The following is a 14,042-nucleotide window of genomic DNA, read 5'->3' on the forward strand; positions in this document are numbered from 1 at the left end:
CAAGCTAGAGTCAAGTGATGTAGGGCTTTAAGTTCCTTCACCTCCATGGAGAGGGAAGCCAATGGAGACATTGGAAGAGGGGAGATGAGCTGACAAGCAAGTTGGTTGTGGAATTTTCCATCAATATTTTTCTTCAGCAGGCAACATGGCTTCTGCAAAATGGAAATTTTCAGTGGAGAAAATGTTGATTTTTCTTTCCCCGTCAGGAACTGTGAAATATATTTTGGGCCCTGACATCCTTAATCTCTGCATCAGCCTGAGCTGCTATGGTGCCTTATAGGAGTTGTAGTTCAAGTGGCTCATGTCCCCATTCTGTCATGTAGACTGGGCACCATAGTTGCACTACATCTCCCATGATGCACAGTGGCTCACTGAGCTATTTCAGCCTTTTCAAACTGACTTTTCTTTCGGGGCTTTTCATTTTGTGGCAAATCTCAATATTTTGACTTTTCCTTCTGAGTAGGGAGGAAAACAAATGTGAAAGCAGCTGATGTTCACTTGGGATGGAAATTCTGAGTTTCGATTAACATCAATTGACAAGTTCAAAATGGAGGGAGGGGAGAGGATCTTAGTGGCAGCCTTTCTGTCAATCACCATTTACAATGAAGGCTTTTGTCTCATGATCACAATGAATCTATCGGTATCTTCCTGTCTACTTGAACTCAGGTCACCAAATCCCCATTGTCTTGCTGCTGTTGTTCTGCTGGCTAAATCAAGAAGGGTCGGTTGCTTCATAAGTGGCTTGCTTATTGCAGCTGATACCCCAGAGTGTTATCTCTTTCTGTGACTGTTTTATAAACTGCAATCTTGCTAGGGCAGCAGCTCTCATCAGCTCTATTTTTCTGTGGCAGGAAATACATAAATATGACAGGCAAATGAATATGATGCTCTAAAAACCTTGGTCATCCCAATCAGTGGGTCTTCAGATTTTAACACGTGGAATTTTTTCATTTTTAGTAGACGCAAGGTTTGTTCGGGACCCATATGCTAATAAGGCCGGTAAGACAGAATAGGTAGTTCAGGAGTGAATGAACCTCCTTTTTCACCACTTCTGAATTGAAATGCCATAGGTCAATCAGGGTACGTCTACACAGCGCTAATTTTAAAATATATCCCTACCTCAGCATTTTCCTTAAGCCTCGTGCAACAAGGTTTATAGGAAGCTGGAATAAGAAGCCCATTCTTTCAAATGTATTTTGAAATAATAGGAGTGCTGTTAAGGCGCGCAGAACGCTATTTCAGGATAACAGATGTTATCCTGAAATAGCACAGCTGTGTAGACGTGCCCTCGGGTTCATGGGGCCTCCTAAATGTATCTCCAGGTCTTTCAGAGGCTGACACCATTGTTATGATTCACATTCTTTTGCCGGTGTAAACTTGTGCCAAACGAGCAGCTTGGCCTACTTCAAATCAACAAGTGCTCATGAATTCGATACAGCGCGCTCGTAGCGTGGCGAATGCACACTGTTTCCTGCAGCTAGTAGAATAAATATGTCCCTTCAGTTCTCTAAACTGTCTTCCCCCCCAGTCTCAATGGCTCTTTGAAGTTTAATTGCTTTTAGTGCAGAGTGTTTCATGTCGTCCAACTCCACTGCCTTTGTTGTCAGGAACGAAGTGCAGAATCCCAGAAATGTAGGACTGGAAGGGACCTGAAGAGGTCACCGAGCCTATTTCCTGTCTCCTGTAGCAATCTACCAGCATTCAGGGAATGTAGAAAGCTCCTTGTTTGGAGAGGGGTAATGTCGCAGTTCTCTACTTTCTTCAATGGCTACACAGTGCTGCAGCATCTGAGGGTCTCCCATCAGTAAAAACATCAACAATCATAGAAGTATAGGGTGTGATGGATATGAGCAGTGCTGACCAGCACCTGGTGACTAAGGGGTTAAACTCAGGTAGTTAGCAGGGGTGTTGGCAGGGGGCCAGAAGAATCAATGGAGATACAGTGCTGAAATCTGAATTGGATATAGATACCTGGTCTGCTCTTCCTTTGTGTAGTCTAAGGATATATCTACACTGCACACTTATTTCAAAACAAGCCATTCTGGAATTGTTATTCTGAAATAGCGTATTTTGAAAGAGCACGTCTGCAGGGAAGCCACAAAATTAGTCCGAAGTAGGCTTCCCTACTGTAGACGTGCTATCTCGATTTAGAGCCACAGGAGGCACTGGAGAGGAATAACTTAGAATGGTTCTTGTGAGGCACTATTTCGAAATAGTAGCAGTGGTGCGTCTACACACACCTTATTCCGAAATAGCTCTTTCAGAATAGGCCTAATTCCTCGTAGAATGAGGTTTACAGATTTCGGAATAAGCCGTCCATTCTTTCGAAATGATTTCAAAAAAACAGAATGGCTGTGTAGACGCTCGCATTATTTCAAAATACCACTAGTTATCTCAAGATAATGGTGCAGCGTAGACTTACCCTAAGTTCGGGCTGGAGGGAGCAGATGCAGTAATTAGAATGACCATGCCCATGGACATGGGAGTGAACTGGGGCTTGAAGTATGGATCAGCCCAGATCGTGAGTAGAGGAAAAAAGTACATTTAGTTGTGACCAGGGTAGTTGTCTTTGTTTTGGTTGTTTTGTTAAACTTCTCTGCCTTCCTTCCCCATTCACGGTCTAAGATGTTCTGTGTGTTTTAATTTGTTTCACTCAGTTGCTCTGTAATACCCAGCAACTAAGTATGCTTTATCAAGTAGATCTTTTTGTTTTGTTAATAAAAATCACCCTTTTTAAAGCGAAGATTTAAGTCTTGTGTCCTGGAAAGAAAAAGGTAGGGTGTGTGTGTGTGTGTGTGTGTGTGTGTGTGTGTGTGTGTGTGTGTGTGTGTGTGTGTGTGTGTGTGTGTGTGTGTGTGTGTGTGTGTGTGTGTGTGTGTGTGTGTGTGTGTGCGCGCGCGCGCTTCAAACTAAGAGGTCAGCTACCAGAGACTGCAGTTGTTCTCTTTTGTGGTAAAGGAGCTTGGGGGTGCCCCTTTGAAAGAACTCCAGTTGCTTTCTTTCTGGGTTCAAGAAGAAAAGGGTTTTCCTTTTATTTCACTTGGTGGCAGCTACACCCTTCCCCCTCAAAGTCAGTGAATCTGTGACTCTGGAGAGTTTTTATAAGTAAAGCCTAAAGAGGCAAGATATTTAAGTTCTCTTGCGGGCCCCCATCTTCTGCACGTGGAGTGCTAGAGTGGGGAACAGCCCTGACCTAGGATTTTTGAAGCGACCCTAAGAGTCATCTGGTTCATCCCCTTGTGCTGAGGCAGAACTCTGTGTACCGAGGCCGGTGGTTTTCAAACTCTGGATCACGACCCAGGACTGGGGGGTGAAATATCAGACACTGGGTCTTGTGTTGCAGGGGGATGAGGTGACCAGTGGGGGTGTGAAGGCAGCTGCCTGCCTGACTTGCACTACAGACTGCCGCAGAAGCAGCCGGCAAGAGGCCTGGCTCCTAGGTGAGTGTGGGAAGAGCGCACAGGGCTCCACGCACTGCCCCTACCCCAAGCACTAGCTCCGCACTCCCGTCGGCTGGGAACCTGCTGATGGCTGTTTCTGGGGCACAGCATGATCTGTAGTGGCAGGAGAGGCCGGAAGCTGCCTTAGCCCCCTCCCCCCCACACCGCTGACTGGGAGCTAGGGTTGCCAGGTGTCCGGTTTTCTACTGGACAGTCCGGTTTTTTGTGGCTCTGTCTGGTAAAATAATCCAGAAAATTTCGGACATGTGCAATGTCTGGTATTTTCTGGTTTTTCCGATTGGGTGCCCGGAAGCCTGGCCGGGAGGGGGGGGGGGAGGAGTGGCTGGGAGGCGGGGTGCAATGGGCGCTGGGAGCCCTGGTTGCATGTGAAGAGGAGGGGCCACCCGGTCCATGGTCAAGCGCGTGGTGGAGCTGCAGCCGGACTGACTCGCGCTTCACCTGGACCATGCGGGGGGCAGGAGCGCCCTGGGATCTGCACTGCCCGGGTCAGTCCCGCTCCCCACCGGCTGATATGCTCCTGCCCCCCCTCTCTCCACCCCCTCCTGGCCAGCCAGTTGGTTCTCTCCCACTTCTCCCGATCTTCCCTGGCCAGCCCCGCTGCTTCCGCCGCCAGCCCTGCTTCTGGCGGCCAGTTCTCCTCTCCTCTCCCGATCTCCCCCGGCCAGTCCAACTGTATCCAACCTCCGCCCCTGCCACCAGCTCTACCTTCCACTGGCCGGTTCCTCCTCCCGATCTCCCCCTGCCAGCCCTGCTCCTGCTGGCTGCCCCCCTCCCCCCACCGACCAGCTCTGCTTACCATTGGCCTCCCCCCCCAATCTCCCCAGGCCAGCCCCTCCCCCCCACCAGCTCTGCTTCCCGCCCCCCCCTTCCTCCCGACCAGCCCGGCTCCCCTCCCGGCCAGTCCCTCCCTCCCTCCATCCCCCTCTCCCCCCCATGCAGTATGTCCGGTATTTTTTTTTAAGACTACCTAGTAACCCTACTGGGAGCTGTTCAAGGTAAGGCCTCTCCAGCCCCAGCACTGGCATCTGCAGTGTCGGACCCCCCTCCTACACTGCAAAACTCTCACCCTCAGCCCCACTCTGGAGCCCCCACTCAAGTCAAATTCTGTTGGGTCGTTGCATCAACAATTTTCTTCAACTGGGTCACAAGAAAAAAAAGTTTGAAAACCGCTGGCCTAGACAACAATACAACACTGAGCCTTCTCTACAGCTTTTGAATGTGTGCATGTCTCCACAATCTCCTCACTCACTCACTCTATACAGTTGCTGGGCCCCTGGACAGGAAGGGGGGCTGCTCTGTGCCCCCAGAAGGGGGCTGCTCTGTGCCTCAGGCGGAAGGAAGGGGTGGGGCAGGATCTAGCTTCAGTCAGCCAGCCATTCAGCACTGCAAAGTAAATGCCACTCAGGGCTCCGGTCGTGATTTAAGGGACCTGGAGTCTGGCCGCTGCCTTTGTGGCCCAGGCCCCAAGGCAGCTGCCTCCTTTTCTGGCAGCTATATACATACAGGCTGTGTCTAGACTGGCCACTTTTTCCGAAAAAGCAGCCACTTTTCCAGAAAAACTTGCCAGCTGTCTCAAGTAAGATTGTCAGTGCTTTTGCGGAAATACTATGCTGCTCCCGTTCGGGCAAAAGTCTTTTTCCGAAAAACTTTTGTGCAAAAGGGCCAGTGTAGACAGCAGAGAGTTGTTTTCTGCAAAAAAAGCCCCGATCGCGAAAATGGCGATCGGGGCTTTTTTGCGGAAAAGTGCATCTAGATTGGCCACGGATGCTTTTCTGCAAAAAGTGCTTTTGCGGAAAAGCATCCTGCCAATCTAGATGCGCTTTTCCGAAAATGCTTTTAACGGAAAACTTTTCCGTTAAAAGCATTTGCGGAAAACCATGCCAGTGTCAACGTAGCCACAGAGAGGATGAAAGCACTATTATGGGGAAAGCAGAGGCAAAGAGACTGGTTTCATAGTTAGCTCTGAATGGGTCCAGAGTCATTTTTATTAGACCTGAACAAATAACCAGTTTTTCCTTCTGATGGCTGAATCAAAGATTGGGGGGGGGGGGGAGGATTGTTTTGTGTTCACAAAAAAAAAGAACATTTTTTTGGCAAACCAACACCATCAAAACCATTTAATTTTGGGATGAATGAAACGTTTCACTTTGGTTTGGAGAGGTTTTAATTTTTTTTTCTAGTGCTAAAATATGAGTGAAATTTAAAACCAAATCCTAAACATTTTGATGAAAAAATGACCGTAGGAATCATTTCATCTCCCTGAATGTGCTTGGTAGTTTTCTTCAATGGAAACAATTTGGCAAATTAAAAAAAAAATTACAACATATTTTGATTGGCTCAAATCTGCATTTTTTGCCAAAAAAATTTCCGTCCAAACAACTACATAGACATGCTGGGCTTGGAATATCGGAACATAAGAACGGCCGTACTGGGTCAGACCAAAGGTCCATCTAGCCCAGTATCCTGTCTGCCGACAGTGGCCAGCACCAAGTGCCCCAGAGAGGGTGGACCGAAGACCGTGATCAAGTGATTTGTCTCCTGCCATCCCACTCCAGCCTCTGACAAACAGAAGCCAAGGACACCATTTTAGCCCCTGGCTAATAGCCTTTTATGGACCTAACCTCCATGAAATTATCTAGCTTCTCTTTAAACTCTATTATAGTCCTAGCCTTCACAGCCTCCTCTGGCAAGGAGTTCCACAGGTTGACTACACGCTGTGTGAAGAAGAATTTTCTTTTATTAGTTTCAAACCTGCTACTCATTAATTTCATTTGGTGTCCTCTAGTTCTTCTATTTAGGGAACTAATAAATAACTTTATCGGCCCTCTCCACACCACTCATGATTTTATAGACCTCTATCATATCCCCCCTCAGTCTCCTCTTTTCTAAACTGAAAAGTCCCAGTCGCTTTAACCTCTCCTCATATGGGACCCGTTTCAAACCCCTAATCATTTTAGTTGCCCTTTTCTGAACCCTTTCCAAGGCCAAAATATCAGGATGGTAATTGTGGTTCTGAATGCTTTTCAGTGAGTTGTCAGCACAAAGAGTGGTGAATTGGGGTGATATTTCTGGCATTCTATGTTACTGAGCAGATGGGCTTTGTGTCTTGTAAACCTTACGTTTCTGGAAAGAAAATATGAATCTTACGGAGTTGCTTCAGACTCTTTCAACCCCTTCATGTTGTTCCAAAATAACAGCAATTCAATTAAAAGCGCTTCCCTCTAGAGAAACATGTGTTTCTTCTTTTTCACTCAAACGTATCTGCACGGGCAGAAAAGTACTCCACTTCCGAGCTTGATGAACAGGTGGTGGTGTTATGAAATCCGCTCTTTCGTGTAACGTAAGGCCAAGATAAAAACAAACGTGGACAGAATACCTTACACTGGAGAAGCCAAACACTTTGTTGTTGTTGTCAAAACATTTTCCTTTTTAAATAAAAATGGCCTTTTATGGGACAGTTTGTGGAAACTTCTTGTTCACTTGACAACCTTCCAGGTTTTTGATGAGGAATAAATATCTTTGGAGGTTTTGTTTAAAATTATTTTGGTTTGTTATTGATACACTGGAAAATTTTCACAATTTTGGGGGAGAAAAACTCTATGACAACAAAACCCAATGGGCTTTGGTTTTCTTCCTTTTTTTCCCCCCAGAAAATATTAACAAGTCTCTACTTTTATATCTTTAAAATCACGGCTCAAACTGCAACTAACTTAAATTTCTTGGCTCTTTTATAAGGTAGGTAAGTGGGTATCAGCTGTTTACATATTACAGGATAATATGGTGTCAGGTGGCAGCAGTTCATCTCAGTGCTTAGAACCAAATCTTGAGCCAGAAATTGGAGCTGGGAGTCAAAGGTTAGAGCCAAAGTTGGAAATCAGAGCCCTTGGTTGGTGCTAGTCAGTAACTGGGAGCCAGGACCAGATGGTGGAGCCAAGAACTGGGAATCGGAGATCAGGAGCCAGGAACCGGAGCCAAGGGTCACAGCTGAACTCGGGCACTGGGAGCCAGACCCAACATCGAGTGGCAAGAACCCAAGCCAGGTGTCAGAGCTGCAGTCAGGAGCTAGGAACCAGAGCAAGGATCCAAGCTAGAAGCAGCAGCCAGGAAAGGAGCGCAGGGTTGGTGCTGGAATGGAGCAGGACAGGAGCAAGGCAGAGTCGATCACAGCTGCAGGCCGAAGCATTGGGCAGCTGGGGAATAGATGCTGCTACTGTGCCTTAAAAACACACCTGCTGGCTCCCTTCAGCCAATCAGGCAGGCTGTCCAGTCAGGTGATCCTGTGGCAACTCAGCTGAGCTCATTAACCTGCCTGGAGGCTGGCCTGGCTGGTCCTCAGTTCAGCTGCAGGGCTCAGTCCTGACCCCAAAGGGGTACGTGACTTGCTCAAGTGTGCAGGGAGCAGTAGTGAGCCAGGTTTAGACCCCAGATTCCATGGCTCCTTCCTTGCTATTTTCTCCACAGAACACAACACACTGTGCCAGGCAAAGTCACACCCCCAAGCTGTTGGCTCACTCTGCCCTGCCAGTAACAACCTTCCAGGACACAGCCAGCGTTTGCCCAAAGTTGGTAATGCCGCAAAGCAATTTGGAAGCTGTGTTGGTGTTCCCAACAGGCATACCCACTGCATCATTGCATGCTGCTGTGCACTGGATGGAATCAGAATGATTGACCTATGTACCATAGGCCCTACACTGCTGAGACCCAAAGGAGATTCTCCTGTAGCACAGTAATAGCTCGCCTGTGTTTTAGGCAGAATTTGGCTCTAATCTCGCATATGTTGTGAAGGTCTGAGGGGCTAGAGAGTGCAGCACAAATGGGAAGCCTGGTGTGATTTGTTCTGATATCTAAGCTCTGCATTGAGAGGGTGCCGGTGGACCTCTTCCTGTTTCCCTCTCAAAGCAACCTGACTCATTTTTAATTATGTCAATACTTTAGTCTTTCTTGAACTGCATTGGGCCCCCCCCCGAGGGACGCTTAACTGCAATTCCGATCTTAATGGGACTGGGAAGGACATTTTAAAAAACATTTTGATCTAAGGCAGGAGATTAAAGAACATGGCTCCTAAGCAGAAAATGTTGTAGCATTAACCAGAATTGCAATTCCCTCAGGGGGCAGGGGAAGAGCTACATTATTAGGGTATGTCTACACTACCCTCCTATTTCGAAATAGGAGGGTAATGTATGCATACCGCAATTGCAAATGAAGCCCGGGATTTGAATTTCCCGGGCTTCATTTGCATAAGCCGGGCGCTGCCATTTTTAAATCCCGGCTGGTTCGAACCCCGTGCCGCGCGGCTACACGCGGCACGAACTAGGTAGTTCGAACTAGGCTTCCTAGTTCAAACTACCGTTACTCCTTGTGGAATGAGGAGTAACGGTAGTTCGAACTAGGAAGCCTAGTTCGAACTACCTAGTTCATGCCGCGTGTAGCCGCGCGGCACGGCGTTCGAACCAGCCGGGATTTAAAAATGGCGGCACCCGGCTTAGGCAAATGAAGCCCGGGAAATTCAAATCCCGGGCTTCATTTGCAATTGTGGTATGCCTACATTACCCCGCTAGTTCGAACTAGCGGGGTAGTGTAGACATACCCTCATTGACGAATAAGAACATAAGAAGGGCCATACTGGGTCAGACCAAAGGTCCATCTAGCCCACCAGTATCCTGTCTGCCGACAGTGGCCAATACCAGATGTCCCAAAGAGTGAACAGAACAGGAAAACATCAAGAAACCCCTCTTCTGTCATCCATTTCCACCCTCTGACAAACAGACTAGGGACACCATTCCTAGCCATCCTGGCTAACAAGTATTGGTGGACCTAACCTCCATGAACTTATCTGGCTCTTTTTTGAACCCTGTTAAAGTCCTGGTCTTCACAACATCCTGTGGCAAGGAGTTCCACAGGTAGACTATGCACTGCATGAAGAAAAACTTCCTTTTGTTTTAAACCAGCAACCTATTAATTTCATTTGGTGACCCCTTGTTCTTGTTCCTAAGTTATGGGTGCATTGTGCGTATCCCACACTTAGGCCTGGATATTCAGAGTTACGGACCTCAACCAACTCCCGCAGACTTCAGTTAGAACTGTGGAGTCTTGGATGCCCCCTTCAAATGAAGTCTTGACCTTATGAATAGTTGCTGTTGCTTTTGCTTAGCAACAGTCACTGGGCCTATGGCGACTATGCCTAGGGGCCCTGCCAATGGGGGGGTGTGCGAAAAAGGAATGTTCCTGGAGTCTCTACTGGTTCTGCCGGCCCAGTGCTCCTGCAAGAGAGAGGGGTCAGGGTGTAGGGACTTGTCGTGCTTGCCCACCAGGCGCTGCTGTGGGAGAGTGAGTGAAGTCACCACACTCTTGTCGTCTTTCCTCAGGAGCACTGGGCAGGCGGGGCAAGCCGCTGCTTCCTGATCCCATTTCCATGGCAAGAAATCTAAGGGATATGGGGGGGAGGGGCCCCTATTACTCTGGCCCATATACCCCAGATCTGCTTTGCCATCTCTATACAGCCGCCAGATGATAGTAGCTCACTGCCACCGACAGATTCAGGGCGGAGGTGAAGCCGTAGTTTGATATCTTGTATGGAATCAGTTGGTGGAGAAACGTGCTAACGTTAGTGGTTTACGTCCCCATCTCAAACTGACACCAGCGAATCTCCTATGAGCGACAGAGGCCTGGGTGAGTTACCATGCTGAAATTATCCTGTCCTCACCAGGAGGGACCCTGGAGCAAGAGGTGGATATTTTTATGGCTGCTCCCCCTTTTTAGACCTGTTTTGTGTAGCGGAAGAAGGCGCCGATCAGCAGGGCTCGGATCCTGGCATCTTGCACCTGCACCACACTTGCTAACACAGAAAATGGGGAAGCGCAGCCGATGGTGGCAGCAGCAGCAGCGCCTTGTTTAAAGCAGACAGGAATATCACTGGATAGTGCCCTGGATAGTGCAAAGTCCCGTAAGATTGCCTGCGACCTCTAGGGCTCCTGGCCTCCGAACGTGTCTCAGAGGGTATGTCTACACTACCCTCCTAGTTCAAACTAGGAGGGTAATGTAGGCATACCGCACTTGCAAATGAAGCCCGGGATTTGAATTTCCCGGGCTTCATTTGCATAAGCGGGGAGCCGCCATTTTTAAAACCCCGCTGGTTCGAACCCCGTGCAGCTCCTCGTGAAATGAGGAGTAACGGTAGTTCAAACTAGGAAGCCTAGTTCGAACTACCTAGTTCGAGCCCCGTGTAGCCGCGCTGCACGGGGTTCGAACCAGCGGGGTTTTAAAAATGGCGGCGCCCCGCTTAGGCAAATGAAACCCGGGAAATTCAAATCCCGGGCTTCATTTGCAAGTGTGGTATGCCTACATTACCCCGCTTGTTCGAATTAGCGGGGTAGTGTAGACATACCCAGACTCATTCCCTTGTTGCGTGGGAGCAGGCACTGAACATGACAAGGTGCGAACCCAGGCCCTGTAGTAGTTCAGCCGTTCAGGCTAGGTCTACGCTGCTGGGTTTTCGCACAAAAACTCGGCGTGTCCACACCGAAAATGTACAGTGAATCGTCAGAACAGAGGAGTGAGTGAAGTCTCTACACTCTCGTCTTCCTTCCTCGGGAGCACTGGGCGGGCGGAGCAGTGTAGGTACTCCTCTTTCTACAAGGAATAACTCCTCTTTGTGCAAGAACTCTTGTGCAAAAAGGGGTGTGTGGATGGGAAACGGGGTTTTTTACACAAAAAAACCCGAACAAAAGAAGCACAGGTGCTCTGGTGGCTTTTCCGATGCGCTTTTGCAGCTTGGATGCGCTGTGCAAAAACTTCTTGTGCAAGAAGATCTCTTCCACAAAAAGCTTCTTGCGCTAGAAGCCTGCAGTGTAGACACAGCCTCAGATTTAACTCCTCATGGTACTTGGATATAACTGCCCTGACGTTATCCCAGTCAGCTGATGTTAAAGCAGTGTAGCTCCACCAGTGCTAATGGAGCTGTGCCGCCCCATCTGAATCTGGCCCTTTGTGTGACTTTGGTGCTTGTGAGAGGGCCACGGTAGCAGCCTTGGAAGCTTGAAACCCTGAGTACTAGGGATTAAGAATGCAGCCATTTAAATGGGTAATTGATAAGCTCAGGGAACTGATAAGCATGAGCTTATTGGTTAACCTAATGGCTACATGCAGCTCCTGGTCCGGCTCCTGGGAGTTGGCTGTCACCCTGCACTGCTGCCTCTGATACAGAAGCAGCAGCGCAGAGTGGCAGGCGGAAGCCGCTACATGCAGGGGAGTCATCTTGAAAGCCTGCTCCTGACGCTGCAGCTCCTGGGGAGCCATCTCCTCCATGCATTGCTGCCTCTGTGTCAGGCAGCAGGGCAGGGCAGCAGCCAACTACCTGGGAGCAGGGTACTGGGTGTGAGCCAGCACGCACCAGGTTCTGGGGATCCAGCTGCCTCCCTGCACTGCTGCTTCTGATACAGAGGCAGCATCATGGGGCAGCAGGCGGTGTGCAATGGGCACTGGTTTAAAAGCCGGCTCCTGCCGTGCACTGGGTTCTGCTGCGCCTGTCACCGCTGTAAATTTCAGCTGTTACATTGTTAGCTAGTTAAATGCATTTTAACATCCCTACCATGCACAAGTACAGCAAAGGGGATGGGAGCCTCCCCATGTCCTCTCCCCACTTTGCCTACGCTTTGACCTGGAGGGGCCATGAGTCAGTCCCTTCAGTCCTTGATCTCTGCCTACCCTGGCATCACTTAACCTGGCCGTGACTTGGCTCACGGTACGTGGAGGAGAGACGTTCACTGGCCCATTGGAATGGGACTCCAGGGATTTATTTCACAGAGGCCAATACAAAGGTTTGACGAGAGAGGGTGGCAGCCAGAGCTGGCTCCAGACAGGAGTGCTTCAGTAGGATCCCCAGGCCTACAAGGTCTCAGCTGCTTTTCCCAGCTCGTAATCAGAGGCACTGATGGTGAGGGCCCTACTAAGGGTTAAGGCGTGTTTTAGGAGGATGGGTTGGCATGCAGTCTGGCTGGGGAATTAGGACCAGGATGCCAGAGATTAGCACATTTCCCTTGTAATCCATTAGTGTTGTTATTCCTAGATGCGAGGTACAAGTTTAATTAAAAAGCCATTTAGCTGGATTTAAATCTGATGCCACAGAAGAAGCAAATCTTTCTGTCCACATCCGAAAAGGGATAATCTTGCCATTCCAATGGCTCTTAATCCATTGCCATTTGAATCCCGCAGTAGGGTGCCCGTCCGTCTCTGCTCTCCTTCGTGAGTTGCATTTTTCACATTGTATGGCGGGTTCAGCCAAGTGTCTCTTGTTAGCCCATAAGAAGCCAGGACCCTGAAGTTCTGTGGCTTTGTGTAGACTAGTGATACACAGGCTGTGGTTTGCAAATCGAAGTGGCCCTTTCATGTGTTGCCTCCAGCTCTTCGCAGCCCAGGGTATTCAAGTACTGCTTGATTAAATCATTCGCTAGTCTAAGTTGTTAAGCAATCAGGAGGCTTTTGCTGTGTAACTAATCAATTGTAGTTAATGAAATAAGACTTTGTCAGTCATTTTGCTGTCTGAATAATCTCCCCATAGATTATTCTATAATAATAATCACTTATATTTTAGAAACATGCATCTGTCTGGCTGTGATTCTGTTTGCTCATGAACTCCCTCTAAACAGTAATATGTAGGACCACCACATTTGGTAGGCAGCTTCCTCTTCTCCTAACTTAAAGCAAGGTCAGAGGCCAGATATGCTAGGAAAATGGGAAGTGCCAGGAATGGGACTGTTTTCCATAACTTGGAAAGGGAGGGGCTGTTCAGTGGGATTCTATACTCAGTCACCACTGGGGGGGGGGGGGGGCAGCTGTCCTGCAGTGTGGGGGTAGCCGTACCACCAGGGAAATGGCCAGCAGGGCTATGGCTTGCCATCTTGCTCGCCACCAGTCCAGGTAAGTCAGTCCCCCTGTCTGGGAGACAGCCCTGACTGCCCCCCATACGTGGAGTGGGCAGAGAGGAAGGAGAGCACCCCCCTCCACCCTAGAAGGGTGGAACCCCTGAGTGGGGGAAGGGAGCCCCCACTGGCCAACATGGACAAGCTGGAGGGCAGGATGCCCCCCGGGGAAGCCAGCAGCTACCCCCTTCCTCTTCCCTGAGCTCCTCCCTCACCTAACCTTCACTCTCGCACCCCTTCACATCCTCACCTCCTGTCCTGAGCCCCTTCTCAACCTCCCCCACCCTTACTCCTGCACTCCCAAGCCTCCAGCCTCCTGCCCTGAGCCCCCCCCCCCCCATCCCTATGGCCCTGCTGTGACTCTTGCACCCCTACACTGCCAGCCCCCTTGGGCAACACTGGTTAAACCTGCTAGCATATAATAAATAATATATAATCACATATAAAAGAATATATAATCAAATATATCCATTGTCCTACTGTTTAAATCAGAATACAGTGAACTCTAGTAAATCAAAAATGAGTTCACACCACTGTGAGGTTTTTTGGGTCATGTTCATCACTAATTTGGCTCCTGAACCATTGAGGTCTGCCTATCACTGCTGTAGATCACCTTGTTCATTCTGGCCAGATTCGATGGGTTTCTAAAGATCTGGGTGCGACA

The 14,042-nt window shown here is 48.9% G+C and overlaps 1 protein-coding gene across 2 annotated transcripts in view; it reads left to right on the forward strand.

Annotated features, from left to right (window-relative positions):
* Positions 1–14,042, forward strand: part of LOC102460507 (vasoactive intestinal polypeptide receptor) — a 169,498-nt gene that overhangs the window by 13,588 nt on the left and 141,868 nt on the right. Inside the window, exon 1 of one of the 2 annotated variants that reach the window (XM_075922883.1) lies at positions 2,953–3,440. The exons of the other annotated variant lie outside the window; for it this stretch is intronic. The gene's annotated coding sequence lies outside the window, so the exon portion shown is untranslated. Of the gene's footprint in view, positions 1–2,952; positions 3,441–14,042 lie in introns of those variants that run through there. 2 annotated transcript variants of the gene reach the window in all.

Source organism: Pelodiscus sinensis, chromosome 2 (assembly GCF_049634645.1).
Source record: "Pelodiscus sinensis isolate JC-2024 chromosome 2, ASM4963464v1, whole genome shotgun sequence".
In the NCBI taxonomy this organism is placed as follows: Eukaryota; Metazoa; Chordata; order Testudines; family Trionychidae; genus Pelodiscus; species Pelodiscus sinensis.